The sequence below is a fragment of the Arachis hypogaea genome, chromosome 2 (assembly GCF_003086295.3).
Source record: "Arachis hypogaea cultivar Tifrunner chromosome 2, arahy.Tifrunner.gnm2.J5K5, whole genome shotgun sequence".
Classification (NCBI taxonomy): Eukaryota; Viridiplantae; Streptophyta; class Magnoliopsida; order Fabales; family Fabaceae; genus Arachis; species Arachis hypogaea.
The window spans coordinates 86,323,924-86,350,952 of NC_092037.1; the positions used below are offsets into that span (position 1 = coordinate 86,323,924).

Here is a 27,029-nt window from a genome sequence, read left to right on the forward strand (position 1 = left end):
CCCATATCATCTGTTCCATAAAGATATCAAAATAAATTTTTGATTTCATTCCAATGTTTTCTAATTGGAAATGACCTATACCTTGCTAATAAATTCCTAGTAAATGATATATCAGGTTGTGTATTATTAGCAAGATACATTAATGCTCCAACAGCACTGAGATATGGTACTTTAGGATCAAGAATATCTTCATTTTCTTTTTCAGAACGAAATTGATCATTTTCCACATCTAAAGATCTTATGATTATTAGGGTACTTAATGGATGTGACTTATCCATATAAAATCTCTTCAAGATTTTTTTGTGTATGTTGTTTGAGAAATAAAGATCCCATTTTTTATATGCTCAATCTGTAGGCCGAGACAAAATTTAGTCTTTCTAAGATCTTTCATCTCAAACTCTTCTTTTAGAGCTTTTATAATTGTTGGAATCTCTTTAGAAGTTCCAATGATATTTAAATCATCAACATACACAGCAATTATAATGAATCCAAACATAAATTTCTTTATGAAAATGCATGGGCAGATATTATCATTCTTGAATCCATTTTTTGCTAGATACTCAGTAAGACGATTATACCACATTCGTCCAGATTGCTTTAGACTATATAAAAATCTTTGCAATTTGATCGAGTATAACCCCTGTGAATATTCATTGGATGGTTTAGATATCTTTAGTCCTTCAGGAATTTTCATATAGATATCAAGATCTAATTATTCATATAAATAAGTTGTCACCACATCTATTAAATGCATATGTAGTTTATGGTATGCAAATAAACTGATCAAATAATACAATATTATTGCATCTACTACAGAAGAATATGTTTCTTCATAATCTATACCAAAACTTTGTGAAAATCCTTGTGCCACAAGTCGAGCTTTGTAGCGTACAACTTTATTTTTTTTCATTTCGTTTTCTCAAAAATACACATCTGTATCCAACATGTTTTACATCTTCTGGTGTACGGACTACAGGTCCAAAGACTTTATATTTTACGAGTCTAACTCAGCCTTCATAACTTCTTTCTATTTTGGCCAATTATTCCTTTGACAACATTCTTCGACTGTTCTGGGCTCAAGATCCTTACTTTCATGCATGATATGTAATGCCATATTATATGCAAATATTTCATTGACAATTATTTTATTTTGGTTCAATTTTTCTCTTGTAAAGATATAATTAATCGAATTTTCAGAATTTTCAAGTACTTGAATGTCTTCTGGCGTCAACACTATTTTAGAATTTTGGACACTTACTGGTGTCTTTTCAGAATTTTTTGGGGTTCCATTATGGTGCAATAAAGCGGGGCAATTGGAACATGTTCATACCCTGGGTCGAGCTCTCCGACTCGGGATATTCTACAGACAAAGCGACCGACCTCTTCAGGTCAGGACGACCCGACCTCTTCTCAAAGAGCTCGGCCAAGTCACAGGAAAGCCCAATAAAGGGCCCAAACAGAGGAACACGTCCCGAATCCAAAGGCAGCCCAAGCCCGTAGAGATAAAGGTGGTTCCCTTGAAGATAAGATGACCTCACTCAAAAGATAAAAGATAAAGATAAGATAACTAACTTATCTTATCTAAGAAGGTCACTCTACACTATTATAAATACGTTGAAGCACCCAGGTATAACTCATACTCTGATTCTACTAAATACCTGCTTAATACCCTTGCTAACTTAAGCATGGAGTCCCTTGCAGGTACCCCCCACCCTCCGGGGACGAAGGAATCAGTATCACCATCAAGCTCAACAAATCGGATACAACCGTTTCGACCAGCGCAGAAGATCTCGTCCGAGATTGACCTACAGTTTCAGTAACCCCTGGAACATTGGCGCCGTTGCCGAGGACCCGGAAGTCATCCCATTACCATGGCGGACGATCATGACAACGATCACACCTCAGATCTAGAAGAAAGAACGCCGCATAAAAACGCGGACTCCGCACCAAAAGATACTCCCCAAATCAACAATAAGAACTCCCCAAACGAGGGAGCCCTGGATGCATTTCAAGATCGGTTAAAACAACTTGAGGAAGACGCTCTACGTCAACGAGAGGCCGAGAAGGATCTACAAAGAGAAATACGGCGACGCCGGGAATTGGAAAACAAACTTCTAAAACTTGAAGCCGATGTCAAGACTAAAGCCAGCCAATCCACTCTCGAAGATAGCACCCGCAAGGAGCAAGATCCATTTACCAAGGAGATCATGAAAACAAGAATCCCAAAAGACTTTAAACTCCCAGACATGACCTTGTACGACGGCACTACAGATCCCAGCCATCATCTCAGCAACTTCAGGAGCAGAGTGTATCTCACCGACGCCTCAGATGTAGTTCGTTGCAAAGCCATTCCAACTACTTTAACAAAAACAGCAATTAGATGGTTCGACAACCTTCCTCCTAGATCCATCTCGAGTTTCGACGACATGGCCAAGAAATTCCTGGCCAGATTCTCCATCCAAAAGGACAAAGCTAAACATGCGCCGAGCTTACTAGGAATCAGACAAGGAGAAAGGGAAACCCTGCGCAACTATATGGAGAGATTCAACAAGACATGCCTGGATATACCAAACCTGCCAACAGAGGCCGCTATCATGGGCCTCATTAATGGCCTACGAGAAGGGCCTTTTAGTCAATCTATATCAAAGAAGTACCCCACGTCTCTGAACGAGGTGCAGGAACGAGCGAAAAAGTACATCAACATGGAAGAAAACTCCCAATTAGGAGAGACCTCAAAGGCCGGGTTCACCTCTCGGGATAAAGACAAAGATTCCAGAAAAAAGGAAGATCGCCATGGAGAAAAAATCAAAAAAATACCACATTTACACCCCTCTTCGGGTGTCTCTTGTGGATGTCTACAGAGAGGTTTGCAACACAGAAAAAATACCACCAGCTCGACCACTCAAAGGCAAAAAAGGAGGAGGAAACCGGGCTGAATATTGTGAATACCATCGGATCCGCGGGCACTCCACCAATGAGTGTTTTGACTTAAAAAATGTCATAGAAAAGCTCGTACGAGAAGGAAAGCTAGATCGATATCTGGCCACCCATGATGATGAACAAAGGAAAAGAAGAAGAGCAGAAGATGTCAGACCAACCGCGCGATCATCCCAGATGCCAGAAAGACATGTCCACATGATACACGGCGGATTTGCCGAGGGAGGAGTCTCCAAATCATCCTGCAAAAGACATCTCAAAGACTATATCACGTCGCAGAAAAGGAGGACGCACCCGAAATCCCGGCGATCACTTTTACCAAGGAAGATGCATCCGGCGTCGCATCAGGGCATGACAATCCCATGGTCATCACTATTATACTGGCAAACGCAAATCTTCACCGCACGTTGATAGACCAGGGGAGCTCTGCCAATATCTTATTCAAAACTGCTTTCGACAAACTCGGCTGGGAAGAAAAAGAACTCAGAGCATATCTGGACAGCCTGTTCGGGCTAGGAGATGCCCCAGTTCAACCGATGAGATACATCTCGCTCCACACAACTTTTGGAAAAGGAAGTCAGTCAAGAACACTCAAAATAGATTACATCGTCATCGACGTAAGCTCAGCCTACAATACCCTAATAGGTCGGGCAACGTTAAATGAGCTCGACGCAATAGTCTCGACTCTGCATCTATGCATGAAGTTCCCAACTGCAGGTGGAATAGCCACAGTAAAGGCAGATTAGAAGATGGTGCGCCGCTGTTACAACGAAAGTCTAAACCTCAGAGGCAGAGGAGAAGAATTCCATACAATCGAGCTCGGTGGAGTTCGGAGGCGGGAGGAGCTCCGCCCACAACCTGAAGGAGAAATAGAGAAAATCCAGATCGGGAACACCCCGGACCAAACAACCAACATCGGCACACTCCTAAAAGGGGACATAAAAGAATCACTCATACGATTCCTACGCGACAACGCCGACCTCTTTGCGTGGAAGGCCGCAGACATGCCAGGCATAGATCCCAAACTAATATGCCACAAGCTAGCAGTCTACCCAGGATCTCGGCCAATACAACAAAGGCGCAGAAAGCTAGGACCATAATGCTCTCAAGCAGTGGAAGACCAGGTACGAGCTCTACTGGAGGCAGGCTTCATAAGAGAAGTCAAATACCCGCTATGGCTTGCTAATGTCGTTTTGGTAAAAAAGTCAAATGGGAAGTGGAGAATGTGCACCGACTATACCGATCTCAACAAAGCTTGCCCGAAAGATCCTTATCTGCTCCCAAATATCGACGCACTGGTAGATGCCTCCTTCGGATACAAATACCTCTCCTTTATGGACGCATACTGGGGATATAACCAAATCCCAATGTACCCATCCGACCAAGAAAAAACCTCTTTCTTGACCCCAAAGGCAAATTACTGCTACATTGTTATGCCCTTCGGTCTCAAAAATGCGAGAGCCACTTACCAAAGATTAATGAACAAAGTTTTTTCGGATCACATCAGAAAGATGATGGAGGTCTACGTAGACGACATACTAGTGAAGACGCAAAACGAAGAGATATTATTATTCAACCTGACACAAGTATTCAAAACCATAAGACGACACGGCGTGCAACTCAATCCCACGAAATGTACTTGTTCATAGCCTGGTTCGAGTTGTCTGACCCGGGATGTTCAAATAGCAAAGCGACCGACCTCTTTAGGTCAAGCAAACCGACTTCTTTACGAAGAAGTCGGCCAAAGCGACAGGAAAAGCCCAAAGAAGGGCCCAACTCAAGGAACACGACCCAAACCCTAAAGGCAGCCCAAGTTTACAGAGAGAAGGGCGGTTCCCTTGAAGATAAGATGATTTCACTTGAAAAGATAAGATAAGATAACTAACTTATCTTATCCACAGAAGGCCACATCTCACCATTATAAATACTCTGGAGAGCCCAGGTATAACTCATACTCTGATTCTACTCAATACCTGTTTAATACCCTTGCTAACTTAAGATTCGGAGTCCCTTGCAGGTACCCCCACCCTTTGTGACAAGGGATCAGCAGTACAGTCAGACCAACAATTCGGACACGACAGCTCCGGCCGTCTTCCACCAGCCGGACACGTTAGCATCGACCAGTACAGAAGATCTCATCCGAGATTGACCTCCAATTTCAGGTAACCCTCGAAACATTGGCGCCGTTGCCAGGGAACCTGGAAGTCATCCCATCACCATGGCGGACGACCATGACAACGACCACGATTCAGATTTGGAAGATAGAACGCCGCACAAGAACGCGGATGTTACACTCAAAGATACTCTGGAGCCCAACGGGGACAAAAATTCATCAAATCCAGGAGTGATAGAGGCGCTTCAAGATCGATTAAAGCAACTTGAGAAAGAAGCCCAACATCAACGTGAAAAAGAAGAGGATCTGCATCGGGAGATAAAGGCGACGCCGAGAATTAGAAGATAAACTTCTAAAACTCGAAGCCGATCTCAAAACTAAAGCTACTAAATCCACTCCAGATGATAGCTCTCGCAAGGATCAAGATCCTTTCACCAGGGAAATTATGAAGACCAAAATCCCAAAAGATTTCAAACTTCCGGATATGACTCTGTATGACGGCACTTCAGACCCCAACCATCATCTCAGCAATTTTAGAAGTAGAATGTACCTCACTGACGCCTCGGATGCAGTTTGCTGCAAGGCCTTTCCAACAACTCTTACCAAGACAGCCATTAGATGGTTCGACAGCCTACCTCCGAAGTCCATCTCAAGCTTCGACGACCTGGCCAAAAAGTTTCTGGCCAGATTTTCCATACAAAAAGATAAGGCTAAACACGCACCCAGCATACTAGGAATCAAGCAAGGAGATCGGGAGAGTCTTCGTAACTACATGGAAAGATTCAACAAAACATGCATGGACATACAAAGTCTACCAACAGAAGCTGCCATTATGGGCCTCATAAATGGCCTACGAGAAGGACCGTTTAGCCAATCTATATCAAAGAAGTACCCTGCATCCCTGGATGAAGTACAAGAACGGGCACATAAATACATCAACATGGAGGAGAATTCTCGACTTGGGGAAGCCTCGAGGTTTGGTTCTGCCTACCGAGATAAAGATAAAGAATCCAAGAAAGAGGAAGATTGCTCCGGGGAGAAAATAAAAAAATATCATAACTACACCCCTCTCAGGGTATCCTTGGTAGATGTTTACAAAGAAGTCTGCCATACGAAAAAATACCCCCAGCTCGGCCACTCAAAGGTAAAAGAGGAGGAGGGAATCGGAATGAATACTGTGAGTATCATCGAGTTCGAGGACATTCCACCAACGAATGCTTCGACTTGAAAAACGTCATAGAAAAATTAGTAAGAGAAGGAAAACTAGATCGGTTTTTGGCCAACTGGGACGAAGAGCCAAGAAAAAGAAGAAGGAATGAAGATATCAGACGGTCTGAACGATCACCTCGCACACCAGAGAGACACGTCCACGTGATACACGGTGAATTTCCGGGAGGAGGAATCTCCAAGTCATCTCGCAAGCGACACCTCAAAGAAATATACCATGTCGAAGGAAAAAAGGAGGCGCCAGACATCCCAGCAATCACGTTTGCAAAGAAGACGCATCTGGAATCATCTCGGGACACGACGACCCCATGGTCATCACTATCATACTGGCAAACGCCAACCTCCACCGTACATTAATTGACCAAGAAAGCTCCGCCGACATCTTATTCAAAACTGCCTTCGACAAGCTCGGCCTAGAAGAAAAAGAGCTAAGAGCATATCTGAACAGCCTGTTCGGACTTGGGGGTACCCCAGTACAACCACTGGGATACGTATCGCTACATACAACCTTTGGAAAGGGGAACCAGTCCAGAACACTTAAGATAGACTACATCGTGGTTGACGTAAGCTCAGCCTACAATGCCTTAATAGGTCGGACGACGTTAAATCAACTCGGCGCAATAGTTTCAACTCCACATCTATGTATGAAATTCCCAACTGCAGAAGGGATAGCTACAATAAAAGCAGATCAAAAGATGGCGCGTCGCTTTTATAACAAAAGTCTAAACCTCAGAGGTGAAGGAGGAGAGTTCTACACAATCGAACTTGGCGGAGTTCAGAGACGAGAAGAACTCCGTCCACAGCCCGAAGGTGAAGTAGAGAAAGTTCAGATCGGAGACACCTCGGATAAGACAACTAATATTGGTACGATCCTGAAAAAAGACGCAAAGGAATCACTCATTCAGTTCCTACGAGATAATGTTGATCTCTTGACATGGAAAGCTACCGACATGCCAAGCGTAGATCCTGAACTGATGAGCCACAAGTTGGCAGTCTATCCGGGATGCTGGCTGGTACAACAAAGACGAAGAAAACTCAGGCCAGAACGGTCTCAGGCTGTAGCAGAACAGGTGCAAGCACTACTAGAGGCAGGGTTTATAAGAGATAAGTACCCACTATGGCTAGCAAACGTCGTCTTGGTGAGAAAGTCAAATGGGAAGTGGTGAATGTGCACCGACTACACCGACCTCAACAAAGCCTGCCCAAAAGACCCTTATCCACTACCAAGCATCGACGCTCTAGTAGATGCCTCATCGGGATATAAGTATCTCTCATTTATGGATGCATACTCGGGGTACAACCAGATCCCAATGTATCCACCGGATCAAGAAAAAACCTCGTTTCTAACACCCAAAGCAAACTATTGTTACATCGTAATGCCTTTCGGCCTTAAGAACGCGGGAGCTACTTACCAGAGGCTAATGAATAAGGTCTTCTCAGATCACATCAGAAAAATCATGGAGGTCTACGTGGATGACATGTTGATAAAGACACAAAGTGAAGAAACATTACTGTCCAACTTGGTTCAAGTATTCGACACCATACAGAAGCATGGCATGCGACTTAACCCGGCTAAATGCACCTTCGCAGTGGAAGCCGGTAAGTTCTTGGGCTTTATGCTCACACAAAGAGGAATCGAGGCAAATCCATATAAATGCCGGGCCATACTCAACATGAAGAGCCCAACCTGCGTCAAAGAGATACAACAACTCAATGGGAGACTGGCAGCCTATTCCAGATTTCTAGCAGGGTCAGCGATAAGATCCCTCCCTTTCTACGCTACTTTAAGGAAGGGAAAGAACTTTGAGTGGACAACAGAATGTGAACAAGCCTTCCAAGACTTCAAAGAATTCTTGGGACGGCCACCTATCCTATCTCGACCACGAGAAGGGGAACAACTCATATTGTACCTCGCAGTAGGAAGTTGAGCAATAGCCTCAGCACTAATTAGAGAAGACGAGGGCGGGCAACAACCCGTCTACTTCATTAGTAAAGCACTGCAGGGGTCAGAGCTGAACTACCAAAAAATAGAGAAGTTTAGCTACGCTCTCATACTCACATCCCGACGACTTCGCCCGTGCTTCCAAGCGCATACCATTAAGGTTTGGACCAACCAGCCCATAACGGGGATATTGCAGAAAACAGATCTAGCAGGAAGAATCCTACAATGGGCAATTGAGTTGTCCGAGTTTGACCTCCAATACGAAACACGGACAGCCATCAAATCACAATACCTAGCCGACTTCATCGCAGAATTCACAGACGCCCCGGAAATCCCCATAGAGTGGAATATATACGTGGACGGTTTCTCGAATAAAGCCGGAAGTGGTGCAGGTATGATAATCAAAAGCAACCAAGGAACCCAACTCGAGCTTTCCCTCAAATTCGGATTCCCGGCCTCAAACAACTAAGCGGAATACGAAGCGTTATTAGCTGGCTTGAAGCTGGCTAGAGAAGTTGGAGCTCGGAAACTCAACATCTACAGCGACTCACAAGTCGTTACTTCACAAATAACAGGGAGCTACCAAGCCAAAGATCCTACTATGAAAAAATATTTGGATAAAACCAAAGAACAGCTCGGACAACTCGGGGAATATAGGATCTGCCACATATCCCGCGAGCAAAACGCCCGAGCTGACGCACTCTCAAAACTAGCCAGCACCAAACCATGGGGCAACAATAGAAGCCTCATCCAGGAAATACTACAGAACCCGTCAATATCGGAGGAAGAAAAAGTCCTAGCCGTAACAGGTCGGGATCAAGGATGGATGACCCCCATAATTAACTACCTCAAAACAGAAGCGCTCCCTACAGATGAAAAGGAGGAAAAGAGGTTAAAAAGGGAGGCACAGTACTACACTATCATAAACAACACCATATACAAAAGAGGGATCTCAGCACCATTGTTAAAATGCGTACCGACCTCCAATACAAAGGAAGTCTTGGAGGAAGTACACAGCGGCATTTGTGGCAATCATCTCGGAGCGCAAGCTCTCACCAAAAAGGTACTCCGGGCGGGATTCTATTGGCCCACTCTACGGAAGGAAGCTACCGAATTTGTAAAGACATGTCCACCATGCCAGAAGCATGCCACTTTCACATTGCCCCGCCGGAAAAGCTCATCAGCGTGACCTCACCCTGGCCATTTGCAAAGTGGGGACTCGATCTTCTCGGACCCTTTCCCCAGGGATCGGGACAAGTCAAGTTCCTCATAGTGGGGGTAGACTATTTCACAAAATGGATCGAGGCAGAACCCCTAGCCAATGCCACTGCTCAAATAAGTCGGAAATTCCTATATAGGAACATCATTACAAGGTTCGGGGTCCCATACTCCATCACCACAAATAATGGCACCCAATTCACAGATGCAGGCTTTAGAAAACTAGTGGCCGACTTGAATATAAAACACCAGTTCACCTCCGTTGAATATCCCCAAGCCAATGGACAAGCCGAAGCGGCCAACAAAGTCATATTGGCCGGGCTGAAACGGAGACTGCAAGAAGCAAAGGGAGCTTGGGCCAAGGAACTTCCACAAGTCCTATGGGCGTATCGAACAACCCCCCCATTCTACTACGAATGAATCACCATTTTGATTAGCATACGGAGTGGAGGCAATGATTCCAATAGAAGTAGAGGAAGGGTCTCCCCGAGTAGTCCACTACAATGAACAAACCAACTCTCAACTTCAAAGAAAAGAGCTCGACCTACTTCCGGAAATCCAAGAAAGAGCTCGGATCAGAGAAGAAGCACTAAAGCGGCGAATGGCTTCCAGGTATAATCAAAAGGTAGTGCCAAGTGGTTTTACTGAGAATGATCTCATCTTAATCCGAAATGATATTGGAAAAATTCGACCCGGAGAAGGAAAGCTGGCAGCCAACTGAAAAGGACCCTACCGAGTCACAGAAGTACTTGGGAAGGGCTACTACAGACTGTCCGAACTCGAGGGATGAGAACTCCCCAGATCATGGCACGACTGTAACCTAAGAAGGTACTATAGTTAGGAAAGAGAAAAGGTCTCATCACAAGATGCACTCTTTTTCCTGAAAAGGTTTTTTAATGAGGCATCAAGATTGAGATTTAATCCGACTTAAGGGTATGAAAAACTCCCGCCTGTATATATTTTCACTTTCTTTAAATAAAATACATTTCAGATATTCTACAAATTCCCAAGACGCATTAATCTGAAGCATTTATCGTCCGATTATAAAGCAACGGATCGAACAGAAAGTGAAGAACAGATTCACTATACGATCTCGACAGCAATGATCGACCGACAAAGGTGAAAACGCGATTCACCTAAAGGTCGATTAAACCGGGACAGAAACCACCATCTACAAATCGGCAAAGATGAACACAGAATAATGCAAGAAGTTATCGAAAGGGATCCCAAAAAGAACCTGACGAGGTCTTAGGATTGCTATGTAATAACTTAAAGAGACTGGCCGACATTAAAAAGTCGGACCAAGTCAACCGAAGTTATCAGCAAATCCCCGGAAAGAGGTCTAGCCAACCCTATTAAAGAGGAATTGCTATAACTTAGAAGAGATCGACCTAATGAAGTCGGTCTCCTACAAGACAAGTTGTAAAGTAATCCCTGAAAGAGACCTAACAAAGGTCCAAGAAAGAGGATTACAAAAACAACTTAGAAGAGATCGACCTAACGAAGTCGGTTGATGAGCGGATAATTTATACGCTTTTTGGCATTGTTTTTAGTATGTTTTAGTTAGTTTTATTATATTTTATTAGTTTTTATTTAAAATTCACTTTTCTGGACTTTACTATGAGTTTGTGTGTTTTTCTATGATTTCAGGTATTTTCTGGTTGAAATTGAGGGACCTGAGCAAAAATCTGATTTAGAGGCTGAAAAGGACTGCAGATACTGTTGGATTCTAACCTCCCTGCACCCGAAGTGGATTTTCTGGAGCTATAGAAACCCAATTGATGCGCTCTCAATTGCGTTGAAAAGTAGACATCCTGGGCTTTCCAGCAATGTATAATAGTTCATACTTTGCTCGAGATTTGATGGCCCAAATAGGCGTTTCAAGTCAGCTCAAGAATTCTGGCGTTTAACGCCGGAACTGGCACAAGAATGGGAGTTTAACGCCCAAACTGGCACAAAAGCTGGCGTTTAACTCCAAGAAAAGTCTCTACACATGAAAGCTTCAATGCTCAGCCCAAGCACACACCAAGTGGGCCCGGAAGTGGATTTTTATGTCATTTATTCATCTTTGTAAACCCTAAGCTACTAGCTCTCTACAAATAGGACCTTTTGCTATTGTATTTGACATCTTTTGATCATGTTTTTATGATTGAACCCTCTTTGGGAGGCTGGCCTCTCGGCCATGCCTAGACCTTGTTCTTATGTATTTTCAACGGTGGAGTTTCTACACACCATAGATTAAGGTGTAGAGCTCTGCTGTACCTCGAGTATTAATGCAATTACTATTATTCTTCTATTCAATTTAGCTTATTCTTATTCTAAGATATTCATTCGCACCCAAGAACATGATGAATGTGATGATTATGTGACACTCATCATCATTCTCACTTATGAACGCGTGCCTGACAACCACTTCCGTTCTACAAGAAAACAAGGCTTGAATGTTTATCTCTTATATTTCTTAATCGGAATCTTCGTGGTATAAGCTAGAATTGATGGCGGCATTCAAGAGAATCCGGAAGGTCTAAACCTTGTCTGTGGTATTCTGAGTAGGATTCGAGGATTGAATGACTATGACGAGCTTCAAACTCCTGAAGGCTGGGCGTTAGTGATAGACGCAAAAGAATCACTGGATTCTATTCCAACCTGATTGAGAACCGACAGATGATTAGCCGTGCTGTGACAGAGCGCGTTGAACATTTTCACTGAGAGGATGGGACTGTAGCCATTGACAACGGTGATGCCCAACATACAGCTTGCCATGGAAAGGAGAAAGAAGGATTGGATGAAGACAGTAGGAAAGCAGAGAGACGGAAGGGACAAAGCATCTCCATACGCTTATCTGAAATTCTCACCAACGAATTACATAAGTATCTCTATCTTTATTTTATGCTTTATTCATAAATCATCTATAACCATTTGAATCTGCCTAACTGAGATTTACAAGATGACCATAGCTTGCTTCATACCAGCAATCTCCGTGGGATCGACCATTACTCGCGTAAGGTTTATTACTTGGACGACCCAGTGCACTTGCTGGTTAGTTGTGCGAAGTTGTGATAAAGAATTGAGATTGCAATTGAGCGTACCATGTTGATGGTGCCATTGATGATCACAATTTCGTGCACCAAGTTTTTGGCGCCGTTGCCGGAGATTGTTTGAGTTTGGACAACTGATGGTTCATCTTGTTGCTTAGATTAGGTATTTTTCTTCAGAATTTTTAAGAATGAATTCTAGATTTTCAAGGTGATGTTCTTATCATCACCAAAGCTGATTGATTTTCATCAATTTAGCTCTTGAATGTAATGTCCTGCTGAAGCTTAGCTAGCCATGTCTAATTTCTTTAGACTAACGCTTTAGACTAACATTGCATGATTCCTGGAATTCTTATTAAAAATTTTGAATCTCTTTATTTTCTTTCTCCATATAATTTTCGAAAAATCCAAAAAAATTACAAAATCATAAAAAACCAAAAATATTTTATGTTTCTTGTTTGAGTCTAGTGTCTCATTTTAAGTTTGGTGTCAATTGCATGTTTCTATTCTTCTTGCATTTTTCGAATTCATTCATGTGTCTTCATTGATCTTCAAGTTGTTCTTGATGATTTCATTGCTCTGATCTTTAAATTCTCTTGTCTTGAGTGTTTTGTTGTTTCTCATATGCATTCTCAACTTGTTAGTGTCAGTAGTATACAAACTTCTAAGTTTGGTGTCTTGCATGCATTGTTTATTTGATCTTAGTTTCATTTTGATTATTCCTCATTATTAAAAATACAAAAAAAATTTAATTTGTGTCTTTTCTAGTCAATAATATAGAGAATTGAAGATTCAGAACATACAGCAGAGGAATCACACAGAAAAAGCTGGGCGTTCAAAACGCCCAGTGAAGAAGGAAAACTGGCGTTTAACGCCCAAAAGGGTAGCATTTTGGGCGTTAAACGCCAGAATGGATACCATTCTGGGCGTTTAACGCCAGGATGTCACAAGAGGGAAGATTTTGTTTTCAAAATCAAATCTTTTTCAAATCATATCTTTTCAATCATATATTTTCAAAATCAATTTCTTTCCATTTTCAAAAATACTTGCTAACAATTAATGATTTGATTCAACATTTCAAGTATGTTGCCTTTTCTGTTGAGAAAGGTTTAATGTTTGAATCATATATTTTCTTGTTAGCCAAGTCATTGATTTAAAAAAAAATCAAATCAAATCTTTTTAAATTGTTTTTCAATCATATCTTTTCAATCATATCTTTTTAAAACCATAACTTTTTAATCATATCTTCTTAATCACATCTTTTTCAAAATAGTTTTCAATCATATCTTTTTTATTTCTAATTTCAAAATCTTTTTCAAATTTCACTTTATTTCTTTCTCAATCTTAGTTTTCGAAAATCAATTACAATTTTTTTCAAAAATTTCTTTTAATTAATTCACTTTAATTTTTTAAAATTTCTTCCCCTCTTTTCACATCCTTCTATTTATGGACTAACACTTCTCCTCAATGCACAATTCGAACTCTATCCTTCTTGATAAGTTCAAATTCTTCTACCTCCTCCTTCTATTCTTCTTTTCCTCTGACACCTCAAGGAATCTCTATACTATGACATAGAGGATTCCATATTTTCTTGTGTTCTTCTCTTTCATATGAGCAGGAGCAAAGACAAAGGCATTCTTGTTGAAGCTGACCCTGAACCTGAAAGGACCTTGAAGCGAAAGCTAAGAGAAGCTAAAGCACAATTCTCTGTAGAGGACCTAACATAAATCTTCAAAGAAGAAGGCATGGCAGCCGAAAATAACAACAATGCAAACAATGCAAGGAAGGTGCTGGGTGACTTTACTGCACTTACTTCCGACTTCTATAGGAGAAGCATCTCTATCCCTGCCATTGGAGCAAACAACTTTGAGCTTAAGCCTCAATTAGTTTATCTAATGCAACAGAATTGCAAGTTCCATGGACTTCCATTGGAAGATCCTCATCAGTTTTTAGCTGAATTCTTGCAAATCTATGACACCGTCAAGACCAATGGGGTTGACCCTGAGGTCTACAGACTTATGCTATTCCCTTTTGCTGTAAGAGATAGAGCTAGGATATGGTTGGACTCACAACCTAAAGAAAGCCTGAACTCATGGGAAAAGCTAGTCAATGCCTTCTTGCAAAGTTCTTTCCACCTCAAAAATTGAGTAAGGTTAGAGTGGAAGTCCAAACCTTCAGACAGAAGGAAGGTGAATCCCTCTATGAAGCTTGGGAAAGATACAAACAATTGATCAGAAAGTGTCCTTCAGACATGCTTTCTGAATGGAGCATCATAGGTATCTTCTATGATGGTCTGTCTGAACTGTCCAAAATGTCATTAGACAGCTGGTGGATGAAATTGTGACCCTCTTTGTATTTGCATGAGATTTATTTAATGGCTATTGATTATGTGTGAAAACAACTCCATTCATCTTAACCAGCAAGTGTACTGGGTCGTCCAAGTAATACCTTACGTGAGTAAGGGTCGATCCCACAGAGATTGTTGGTATGAAGCAAGCTATGGTCACCTTGTAAATCTCAGTCAGGCGGATTCAAGTATAATTGGATTATTGGTTTAAATTTGATTAATGGAATAAATAGAAAATAAAGATAAATAAACTAAGATAGAAATACTTATGTAAATTAATGGTGGGAATTTCAGATAGGCGTATGGAGATGCTGTGCTCCTCTCGAATTTCTACTTTCTTATTATATTCATTCAATCCTTCTTACTCCTTTCCATGGCAAGCTGTATGTAGGGCATCACCGTTGTCAATGGCTACATCCCATCCTCTCAGTGAAAATGGTCCTATGCTCTGTCACAGCACGGCTAATCATCTGTCGGTTCTCAATCAGGTTGGAATAGAATCCCTTGATTCTTTTGCGTCTGTCACTAACCCCCAGCCTTCAGAAGTTTGAAGCTCGTCACAGTCAGTCAATACCGGAATCTTACTCAGAATACCACAGACAAGGTTAGACTTTCCAGATTCCCGGAATCATACTCGGAATACCACAGACAAGGTTAGACTTTCCGGATTCCCATGAATGCTGCCATCTATCTAGCTTATACCACGAAGATTTTGTTGGGGAATCTAAGAGATATGCGCCCGGCCTAAGGTAGAGCGGAAGTGGTTGTCAGTCACGTGTGTTCATAGGTGAGAATGATGATGAGTGTCACGGATCATCACATTCATCAAGTTGAAGTGCAACATATATCTTGGAATAAGAATAAAAGAGACTTGAGTAGAAAATAATAGTAATTGTATTGAAACTTGAGGTATAGCAGAGCTCCACACCCTTAATCTATGGTGTGTAAAAACTCCACCGTTGAAAATACATAAGTGAAAGGTTCAGGCATGGCCGATAGGCCAGCCCCCTGAATGATCAAAAGACCGAATGGCCAAAAGATGTCTAATACAATAGTTAAATGTCCTATATATACTAGACTAGCTACTAGGGTTTACAGAAGTAAGTAATTGATGCATAAATCCACTTCCGGGGCCTACTTGGTGTATGCTTGGGCTGAGCTTGATCTATCCACGAGCTGAGGCATTTCTTGGAGTTGAACGCCGAGTTATAGCGTATTTTTGGCGTTCAACTCCGGGTTGTGACGTGTTTCTGGCGTTTAACTCCAGACAGCAGCATGTACTTGGCGTTGAGCGCCACTTTACATCGTCAATTCCCGAATAAAGTATGGACTATTATATATTTCTGGAAATCTCTGGATGTCTACTTTCCAACACCGTTGAGAGTGCGCCATTTTGAGTTCTGTAGCTCCAGAAAATCTATTTTGAGTGCAGGGAGGTCAGATTCCAACAGCATCAGCAGTCCTTTTGTCAGCCTTTTTCAGAGTTTTGCTCAAGTCCCTCAATTTCAGCCAGAAATTACCTGAAATCACAGAAAAACACACAAACTCATAGTAAAGTCCAGAAATGTGAATTTAACATAAAAACTAATGAAAACATCCCTAAAAGTAGCTTGAACTTACTAAAAACTACCTAAAAACAATGCCAAAAAGCGTATAAATTATCCGCTCATCACAACACCAAACTTAAATTGTTGCTTGTCCCCAAGCAACTGAAATCCAATTAGGATAAAAAGAAGAGAATATACTATAAATTCCAAAATATCAATGAATATTAATTATAATTAGATGAGCGGGACTTGTAGCTTTTTGCTTCTGAACAGTTTTGGCATCTCACTTTTTCCTTTGAAGTTTAAAATGATTGGCTTCTCTAGGAACTTAGAATTTCGGATAGTGTTATTAACTTTCCTAGTTAAGTATGTTGATTCTTGAACACAGCTACTTATGAGTCTTGGTCGTGGCCCTAAGCATTTTGTTTTCCAGTATTACCACCAGATACATAAATGCTATAGACACATAACTAGGTGAACCTTTTCAGATTGTGACTCAGCGTTGCTAGAGTCCCCAGTTAGAGGTGTCCATAGCTCTTAAGCACACTCTTTTTGCTTTGGATCACGACTTTAACCACTCAGTCTCAAGCTTTTCACTTAGACCTTCATGACACAAGCACATGGTTAGGGACAGCTTGATTTAGCCGCTTAGGCCTGGATTTTATTTCCTTGGGCCCTCCTATCCATTGATGCTCAAAGCCTTGGATCCTTTTTACCCTTGCCTTTTGGTTTTAAGGGCTATTGGCTTTTTCTGCTTGCTTTTTCTTTTTCTTTTCTATTATTTTTTTCCGCAAGCTTTTGCTATTCACTGCTTTTTCTTGCTTCAAGAATCAATTTCATGATTTTTCAGATCATCAATAACATTTCTCTTTGTTCATCATTCTTTCAAGAGTCAACAGTTTTAACATTCATAAACAACAAGATCAAAAATATGCACTGTTCAAACATTCATTCAGAAAACAAAAAGTATTGTCACCACATCAATATAATTAAACTAAATTCAAGGATAAATTCGAAATTCATGTACTTCTTGTTCTTTTGAATTAAAACATTTTCATTTAAGAGAGGTGAAGGATTAATGGAATTTATTCATAGCTTTAAGACATAGTTACTAACTACTAATGATCATGAAGTAGAAACACAAAACATAGATAAACACAACATAAAAACCGAAAAGCAGAAAGAAATAAGAACAAGGAATGAATCCACCTTAGTGGCGTCTTCTTCTTGAAGGACCAACAATGTCCTTAAGCTCTTCTATGTCCCTTCCTTGCCTTTGTTGCTCCTCCCTCATTGCTCTTTGATCTTCTCTTATTTCATGGAGAATGATGGAGTGCTCATGATGTTCCACCCTTAATTGTTTCACATTGTGGCTCAAATCTTCTAAGGAAGTGTTGAGTTGTTCCCAATAGTTGTTGGGAGGAAAGTGCATTCCTTGAGGCATCTCAGGGATTTCTTGATGATGAGCTTCCTCATGCATCTCTTGAGATCCGTGGAGGATCTCTCTTGCTTGCTCCATCCTCTTCTTGGTGATGGGCTTATCCTCTTCAATGGGGATGTCTCCTTCTATGATAACTCCAACTGAGTAACATAGATGGCAAATAAGGTGAGGAAAAGCTAGCCTTGCCATGGTGGAGGGTTTTTCGGCTATTTTGTAGAATTCATTGGAGATGACTTCATGAACTTCTACTTCCTCTCCAATCATGATGCTATGAATCATGATGGCCCGATCCACAGTAACTTCAGATCGGTTGCTAGTGGGAATGATGGAGCGTTGAATGAACTCCAACCATCCTCTAGCTACAGGCTTGAGGTCCAGTCTTCTTAGTTGAACTGGCTTGCCTTTGGAGTCTCTTTTCCATTGAGCTCCTTCCACACATATGTCCATTAGGACTTGGTCCAACCTTTGATTAAAGTTGACCCTTCTAGTGTAAGGGCGTACATCTCCTTGCATCATGGGCAAGTGGAACGCCAACCTCACATTCTCCGGACTAAAATCTAAGTATTTCCCCCGAACCATTGTGAGATAATTCTTTGGATTCGGGTTCATACTTTGATCATGGTTCCTAGTGATCCATGCATTGGCATAGAACTCTTGAACCATTAAGATTCCGACTTGTTGCATGGGGTTGGTTAGGACTTCCCAACCTCTTCTTCGGATCTCATGTCAGATCTCCGGATACTCATTTTTCTTGAGCTTGAAAGGGACCTCAGGGATCACCTTCTTCTTTGCCACAACATCATAGAAGTGGTCTTGATGGCTTTTGGAGATGAATCTTTCCATCTCCCATGACTCGGAGGTGGAAGCTTTTGTCTTCCCTTTTCCTTTTCTAGAGGATTCTCCGGCCTTAGGTGCCATTGATGGTAATGGAAAACAAGAAAGATTATGCTTTGACCACACCAAACTTAAAATATTGCTTGCCCTCAAGCAATAGAAGAAAGAAGAGAAGAAGAAGAAGAAGAAAATATGGAGGAGAAGGGACAGTGTAGGTTTCGGCCAAGGTATAGAAGAGGGGGTTTGTGTTGTGTGAAAATGAAGTAGAATGGAAGGGTATATATAGAAAAATGGGAGAGGGTAGGTTCGGCCATTAGGGTGGGTTTGGGTGGGAAATTGTTTTTGAATTTTGAAGGTAGGTGGGGTTTTTGGGGAAGAGTGGATGGATGTGAGTGGTGAAGGGGGTAATTGGAAAGAGAGATTGAAGTTGATGGGAAGTGTGACATGGGGAAGAGTGAAATAGGATTAGGAGGTAAGGTGGGAATATGTTAGGTGGGGATCCTGTGGGGTCCACAGATCCTGAGATGATCCTGTGGGGTCCACAGATCCTGCGGTGTCAAGGAATTACATTCCTGCACCAAATAGGCATGTAAAATGCCTTTGCATACCATTCTGGCATTCAAAATCCGAGGTGATGCACGTTCTGGGCGTTCAACGCCCATGTGAAGCATGTTCTGGGCGTTCAACGCCCATGTGTAGCATGTTTCTGGCGTTGAACGCCAGTTTCATGCTTGTTACTGGCGTTCAGCGCCAGCTTTTCTCAAGGCACATTCCTGGCGTTCAAACGCCAGAATGTTGCTTGTTTCTGGCATTCAGCACCAAATTCATGCTCTGTTCTGGCGTTGAACGCCAGCCAGATGCTCCTTACTGGCGTTGAACGCCAGTCTGTCCTTCCTCCAGGGTGCAAATTTTTTTCTGCTGTTTTTGATTCTGTTTTTAATTTTTATGATTTTTTCGTGACTCCTCATGATCATGTACCTAATAAAACACAAAATAACAATAAAATAAAATAAAATAAAAAGTAGATAAATAAATTGGGTTGCCTCCCAACAAGCGCTTCTTTAATGTCAATAGCTTGACATTGTGCTCTCATGGAGCCACAAAGGTGATCAGGTCAGTGTTGTATAGTCCTAACACCAAACTTAGAGTTTGGTTGTGGCCTCCCAACACCAAACTTAGAGTTTGACTGTGGGGGCTCTTCTTGATTCTGAACTGAGAGAAGCTCTTCATGCTTACTCTCCTTTATCACAGAGGGATGGCCATGTGCCTTAAACACAAGGTAGTCCCCATTCAATTGAAGGACTAATTCACCTCTGTTGACATCTATCACAGCTCCTGCTGTGGCTAGGAAAGGTCTTCCAAGGATGATGCATTCATCCTCTTCTTTCCTAGTGTCTAAGATTATGAAATCAGCAGGGATGTAAAGGCCTTCAACCTTTACTAACACGTCCTCTACTATTCCATAAGCTTGTCTCAATGACTTGTCTGCCAATTGTAATGAGAACAAGGCATGTTGTACCTCAATGATCCCCAGCTTCTCCATTACAGAGAGTGGCATAAGATTTATCCCTGACCCCAAATCACATAGAGCTTTTTCAAAGGTCATGGTGCCTATGGTACAAGGTATTAAGAACTTGCCAGGATCTTGTTTCTTTTGAGGTAAAATTTGCTGAATCCAGGTGTCTAGTTCACTAATGAGCAAGGGAGGTTCACTTTCCCAAGTCTCATTACTAAACGACTTGGCATTCAGCTTCATGATAGCTCCTAAATATTGAGCAACTTGCTCTCCAGTCACATCTTCATCCTCTTCAGAGAAGAATAGTCTTCAGAGCTCATGAATGGCAGAAGGAGATTTAATGGAATCTCTATGGTCTCTATTGAGCCTCAGATTCCTTTGGATCCTTAATAGGAAACTCTCTCTTGCTTGAGAGACGTCCAGGAGGTCCTCCTCACTAGGATTTTCGTCCTCCTCCTCCCTTGTGCATTCGACCATATTGATTAAATCAATGGCCTTGCACTCTCCTTTTGGATTCTCTTCTGTATTGCTTGGGAGAATACTGGGAGGATTTTCAATGACTTTCTTACTCAGCTGGCCCACTTGTGCCTCCAGATTTCTGATGGAGGATCTTGTTTCACTCATGAAACTGAAAGTGGCATTTGACAGATCAGAGACTAAATTGGCTAAATTAGAAGTGTTTTGTTCAGAATTCTCTGTCTGTTGCTGAGAAGATGATGGAAAGGCTTGCTATTGCTCAGCCTATTGTGTCCACCATTATTAAAGCCTTGTTGAGGCTTTTGTTGATCCTTCCATGAGAAATTTGGATGATTTCTCCATGATGAATTATAGGTGTTTCCATAAGGTTCACCCATGTAATTTACCTCTGCTATTGCAGGGTTCTCAGGATCATAAGCTTCTTCAGAAGCTGCCTCTTTAGTACTGTTGGATGCATTTGCCATCCATTCAGACTCTGAGAGATCATGTTGACTTGCTGAGTCAACACTTTGTTCTGAGCCAATATGGCATTCAGAGCATCAATTTCAAGAACTCCCTTCCTCTGAGGTGTCCCATTATTCACGGAATTCCTCTCAGAAGTGTACATGAATTGGTTATATGCAACCATGTCAATGAGTTCTTGAGCTTCTGCAGGTGTTTTCTTTAGGTGACTGGATCCACCTGCAGAATGGTCCAATGACATTTTTGAAAATTCAGATAGACCATAATAGAATATATCTAATATGGTTCATTCTGAAAACATGTCAGATGGACACCTTTTGGTCAACTGCTTGTATCTTTCCCAAGCTTCATAGAGGGATTCACCATCTTTTTGTTTGAAGGTCTGAACATCCACTCTAAGCTTGCTCAGCTTTTGAGGAGGAAAGAATTTATCCAAGAAAGCCGTGACCAGCTTATCCCATGAGTCCAGGCTATCCTTAGGTTGTGAATCCAACCATATTCTAGCTCTGTCTCTTACTGCAAAAGGGAAAAGCATGAGTCTGTAGACTTCAGGATCTACTCCATTCGTCTTTACAGTCTCACAAATCTGTAAGAACTCAGTTAAAAACTGATAAGGATCTTCAGATGGAAGTCCATAGAACTTGCAGTTTTGTTGCATTAAGGCAACTAATTGAGGCTTAAGCTCAAAATTATTGGCTCCAATGGCAGGAATGGAGATGCTTCTTCCATCAAATTTGGACGTGGGCTTGGTGAAGTCACCAAGCATCCTTCTTGCATTATCATTATTGGGTTCGGCTGCCATCTCCTTCTCTTGTTCGAAATTTTCTGAAAGGTTACTTCTGGATTGTTGTAATTTAGCTTCTCTTAGTTTCCTCTTCAAAGTCCTTTCAGGTTCTGGATCTGCTTCAACAAGAGTGTCTTTTTCCTTGTTCCTGCTCATATGAAAGAGAAGAAAACAAGAAAAGAAAGAGGAATCCTCTATGTCACAGTATAGAGATTCCTTTATGTTAGTAGAAAAGAAAGGGGAGAAGAAAGAAAAGTGAAGAATCCAAACACAAGGGATAGATTGGGTTCGGATTTTTAGATGAGGAGCGGTGAAGAGAAGTGTTAGTAAATAAATAATTAAATAGAATAAGAAAAGAGAGGGAGAATTTCGAAAATAATTTTGAAAATGAGGTTAATGATTTTCGAAAATTAAAGATAAGATAAGATTAAAATTAAAATTTAAACAATTAGTTAATTAGAAAGAATTTTTGAAAAAGGATGAGATGTTTTCGAAAATTAGAGAGGGAAAATTAGTTAGGTGGTTTTGAATAAGATAAGAAACAAACAAAAAGTTAATTAATTAGTTGAAAAAGATATTAAAATCAAATTTGAAAAGATAAGAAGATAAGAAGTTAGATAAGATATTTTGAAATCAAATTTTGAAAAAGATAAAATTTTTGAAAAAGATATGATAAAAGATAAAAAAAGGTGTGATAAAAAGATATGTTTGAAGAAGATTTAAATTTTAAAATTACTTAACTAACAAATAACTACAAGATATGATTTTAGAATTTAAAGATTGAACCTTTCTTAACAAGAAAGTAACAAACTTCAAATTTTTGAATCAATCACATTAATTGTTAGCTAATTTTCGAAAATTTGATATAAAGATAAGAAAAAGATTTTGAAAAAGATTTTTTTGAAATTTTCGAAAAATAGAAAAAAAAGAAAAAGATATGATTTTTGGAAAAGATTTTGAAAAGATAAGATTTTTAAAATTGAAAATTTGACTTGACTTGTAAGAAACAACTAATTTTTTTAAAAATTTTTGACCAAGTCAACCCAAAATTTCGAAAATTTGGAGAGAAAAAAGGAAAAGATATATTTTTTATTTTTGAATTTTTAATTATGAGAGAGAAAAACACAAACATGACCCAAAACATAAAAATTTTGGATCAAAACACAAGATGCATGCAAGAACACTATGAATGTCAAGATGAACACCAAGAACACTTTGAAGATCATGATGAACATCAAGAACATATTTTTGAAAAATTTTTTATGCAAAGAAAACATGCAAGACACCAAACTTAGAAATCTTTAATGCATGGACTCTAACAAACAAAAAATGCATATGAAAAACAACAAACAACACAAAACAAGAAAACATCAAGATCAAACAAGAAGACTTATCAAGAACAACTTGAAGATCATGAAGAACACCATGAATGCATGGAATTTTCGAAAAATGCAAGAAAAATTTTTAAAGCATGCAATTGACACCAAACTTAAAATTGACTCAAGACTCAAACAAGAAACATAAAATATTTTTGATTTTTATGATTTTATGATTTTATTTGAATTATTATTAAATTTTTTCGAAAATATTTTTGGAAAAACGGAAAAGAAAAGAAAATTTTGAAAAAGATTTTTTTTTGAAAAAATTTTGAAAAGAAAATTACCTAATCTGAGCAACAAGATGAACCGTCAGTTGTCCATACTCGAACAATCCCCGGCAACGGCGCAAAAACTTGGTAAACAAAATTGTGACCTTCTTTGTATTTGCATGAGATTTATTTAATGGCTATTGATTATGTGTGGACACAACTCCGTTCATCTTAACCAGCAAGTGTACTGGGTCGTCCAAGTAATACCTTACGTGAGTAAGGGTCGATCCCACAGAGATTGTTGGTATGAAGCAAGCTATGGTCACCTTGTAAATCTCAGTCAGGCGGATTCAAGTATAATTGGATTATTGGTTTAAATTTGATTAATGGAATAAATAGAAAATAAAGATAAATAAACTAAGATAGAAATACTTATGTAAATTAATGGTGGGAATTTCAGATAGGCGTATGGAGATGCTGTGCTCCTCTCGAATTTCTACTTTCTTATTATATTCATTCAATCCTTCTTACTCCTTTCCATGGCAAGCTGTATGTAGGGCATCACCGTTGTCAATGGCTACATCCCATCCTCTCAGTGAAAATGGTCCTATGCTCTGTCACAGCACGGCTAATCATCTGTCCGTTCTCAATCAGGTTGGAATAGAATCCCTTGATTCTTTTGCGTCTGTCACTAACCCCCAGCCTTCAGAAGTTTGAAGCTCGTCACAGTCAGTCGATACCGGAATCTTACTCAGAATACCACAGACAAGGTTAGACTTTCCAGATTCCCGGAATCATACTCGGAATACCACAGACAAGGTTAGACTTCCGGATTCCCATGAATGCTGCCATCTATCTAGCTTATACCACGAAGATTTTGTTGGGGAATCTAAGAGATATGCACCCGGCCTAAGGTAGAGTGGAAGTGGTTGTCAGTCACGTGCGTTCATAGGTGAGAATGATGATGAGTGTCACGGATCATCACATTCATCAAGTTGAAGTGCAACATATATCTTGGAATAAGAATAAAAGAGACTTGAGTAGAAAATAATAGTAATTGTATTGAAACTTGAGGTATAGCAGAGCTCCACACCCTTAATCTATGGTGTGTAAAAACTCCACCGTTGAAAATACATAAGTGAAAGGTTCAGCATGGCCGATAGGCCAGCCCCCTGAATGATCAAAAGACCGAATGGCCAAAAGATGTCTAATACAATAGTTAAATGTCCTATATATACTAGACTAGCTACTAGGGTTTACAGAAGTAAGTAATTGATGCATAAATCTACTTCCGGGGCCTACTTGGTGTATGCTTGGGCTGAGCTTGATCTATCCACGAGCTGAGGCATTTCTTGGAGTTGAACGCCGAGTTATAGCGTATTTCTGGCGTTCAACTCCGGGTTGTGACGTGTTTCTGGCGTTTAACTCCAGACAGCAGCATGTACTTGGCGTTGAGCGCCACTTTACATCGTCAATTCCCGAATAAAGTATGGACTATTATATATTTCTGGAAATCTCTGGATGTCTACTTTCCAACACCGTTGAGAGCGCGCCATTTGAGTTCTGTAGCTCCAGAAAATCTATTTTGAGTGCAGGGAGGTCAGATTCCAACAGCATCAGCAGTCCTTTTGTCAGCCTTTTTCAGAGTTTTGCTCAAGTCCCTCAATTTCAGCCAGAAATTACCTGAAATCACAGAAAAACACACAAACTCATAGTAAAGTCCAGAAATGTGAATTTAACATAAAAACTAATGAAAACATCCCTAAAAGTAGCTTGAACTTACTAAAAACTACCTAAAAACAATGCCAAAAAGCGTATAAATTATCCGCTCATCACAACACCAAACTTAAATTGTTGCTTGTCCCCAAGCAACTGAAAGCCAATTAGGATAAAAAGAAGAGAATATACTATAAATTCCAAAATATGAATGAATATTAATTATAATTAGATGAGCGGGACTTGTAGCTTTTTCCTTCTGAACAGTTTTGGCATCTCACTTTTTCCTTTGAAGTTTAGAATGATTGGCTTCTCTAGGAACTTAGAATTTCGGATAGTGTTATTAACTTTCCTAGTTAAGTATGTTGATTCTTGAACACAGCTACTTATGAGTCTTGGCCGTGGCCCTAAGCATTTTGTTTTCCAGTATTACCACCAGATACATAAATGCCACAGACACATAACTGGGTGAACCTTTTCAGATTGTGACTCAGCGTTGCTAGAGTCCCCAGTTAGAGGTGTCCAGAGCTCTTAAGCACACTCTTTTTTGCTTTGGATCACGACTTTAACCACTCAGTCTCAAGCTTTTCACTTAGACCTTCATGACACAAGCACATGGTTAGGGACAGCTTGATTTAGCCGCTTAGGCCTGAATTTTATTTCCTTGGGCCCTCCTATCCATTGATGCTCAAAGCCTTGGATCCTTTTTACCCTTGCCTTTGGTTTTAAGGGCTATTGGCTTTTCTGCTTGCTTTTTCTTTTTCTTTTCTATTATTTTTTTCCGCAAGCTTTTGCTATTCACTGCTTTTTCTTGCTTCAAGAATCAATTTCATGATTTTTCAGATCATTAATAACTTTTCTCTTTGTTCATCATTCTTTCAAGAGTCAACAGTTTTAACATTCATAAACAACAAGATCAAAAATATGCACTGTTCAAACATTCATTCAGAAAACAAAAAGTATTGTCACCACATCAATATAATTAAACTAAATTCAAGGATAAATTCGAAATTCATGTACTTCTTGTTCTTTGAATTAAAACATTTTCATTTAAGAGAGGTGAAGGATTAATGGAATTTATTCATAGCTTTAAGACATAGTTACTAACTACTAATGATCATGAAGTAGAAACACAAAACATAGATAAACACAACATAAAAACCGAAAAGCAGAAGAAATAAGAACAAGGAATGAATCCACCTTAGTGGCGTCTTCTTCTTGAAGGACCAACAATGTCCTTAAGCTCTTCTATGTCCCTTCCTTGCCTTTGTTGCTCCTCCCTCATTGCTCTTTGATCTTCTCTTATTTCATGGAGAATGATAGAGTGCTCATAATGTTCCACCCTTAATTGTTCCACATTGTGGCTCAAATCTTCTATGGAAGTGTTGAGTTGTTCCCAATAGTTGTTGGGAGGAAAGTGCATTCCTTGAGGCATCTCAGGGATTTCTTGATGATGAGCTTCCTCATGCATCTCTTGAGATCCGTGGAGGATCTCTTGCTTGCTCCATCCTCTCTCTTGGTGATGGGCTTATCCTCTTCAATGGGATGTCTCCTTCTATGATAACTCCAACTTAGTAACATAGATGGCAAATAAGGTGAGGAAAAGCTAGCCTTGCCATGGTGGAGGGTTTTTCGGCTATTTTGTAGAATTCATTGGAGATGACTTCATGAACTTCTACTTCCTCTCCAATCATGATGCTATGAATCATGATGGCCCGATCCACAGTAACTTCAGATCGGTTGCTAGTGGGAATGATGGAGGTTGAATGAACTCCAACCATCCTCTAGCTACAGGCTTGAGGTCCAGTCTTCTTAGTTGAACTGACTTGCCTTTGGAGTCTCTTT

At 40.4% G+C, this 27,029-nt stretch overlaps 2 non-coding genes across 2 annotated transcripts; one reads left to right on the forward strand and one right to left on the reverse strand.

Moving 5' to 3' along the window:
* Positions 1-14,621: 14,621 nt before the first annotated feature.
* On the reverse strand, positions 14,622-14,730 carry LOC112763845 (small nucleolar RNA R71). Its single transcript, XR_003182947.1, has one exon. It is a non-coding gene; the product is annotated as a small nucleolar RNA R71 (small nucleolar RNA).
* A 6,665-nt stretch (positions 14,731-21,395) lies between these two features.
* LOC112767785 (small nucleolar RNA R71) lies at positions 21,396-21,499 on the forward strand. The gene has a single exon (XR_003185231.1). It is a non-coding gene; the product is annotated as a small nucleolar RNA R71 (small nucleolar RNA).
* The last annotated feature ends 5,530 nt before the right edge of the window (positions 21,500-27,029 follow it).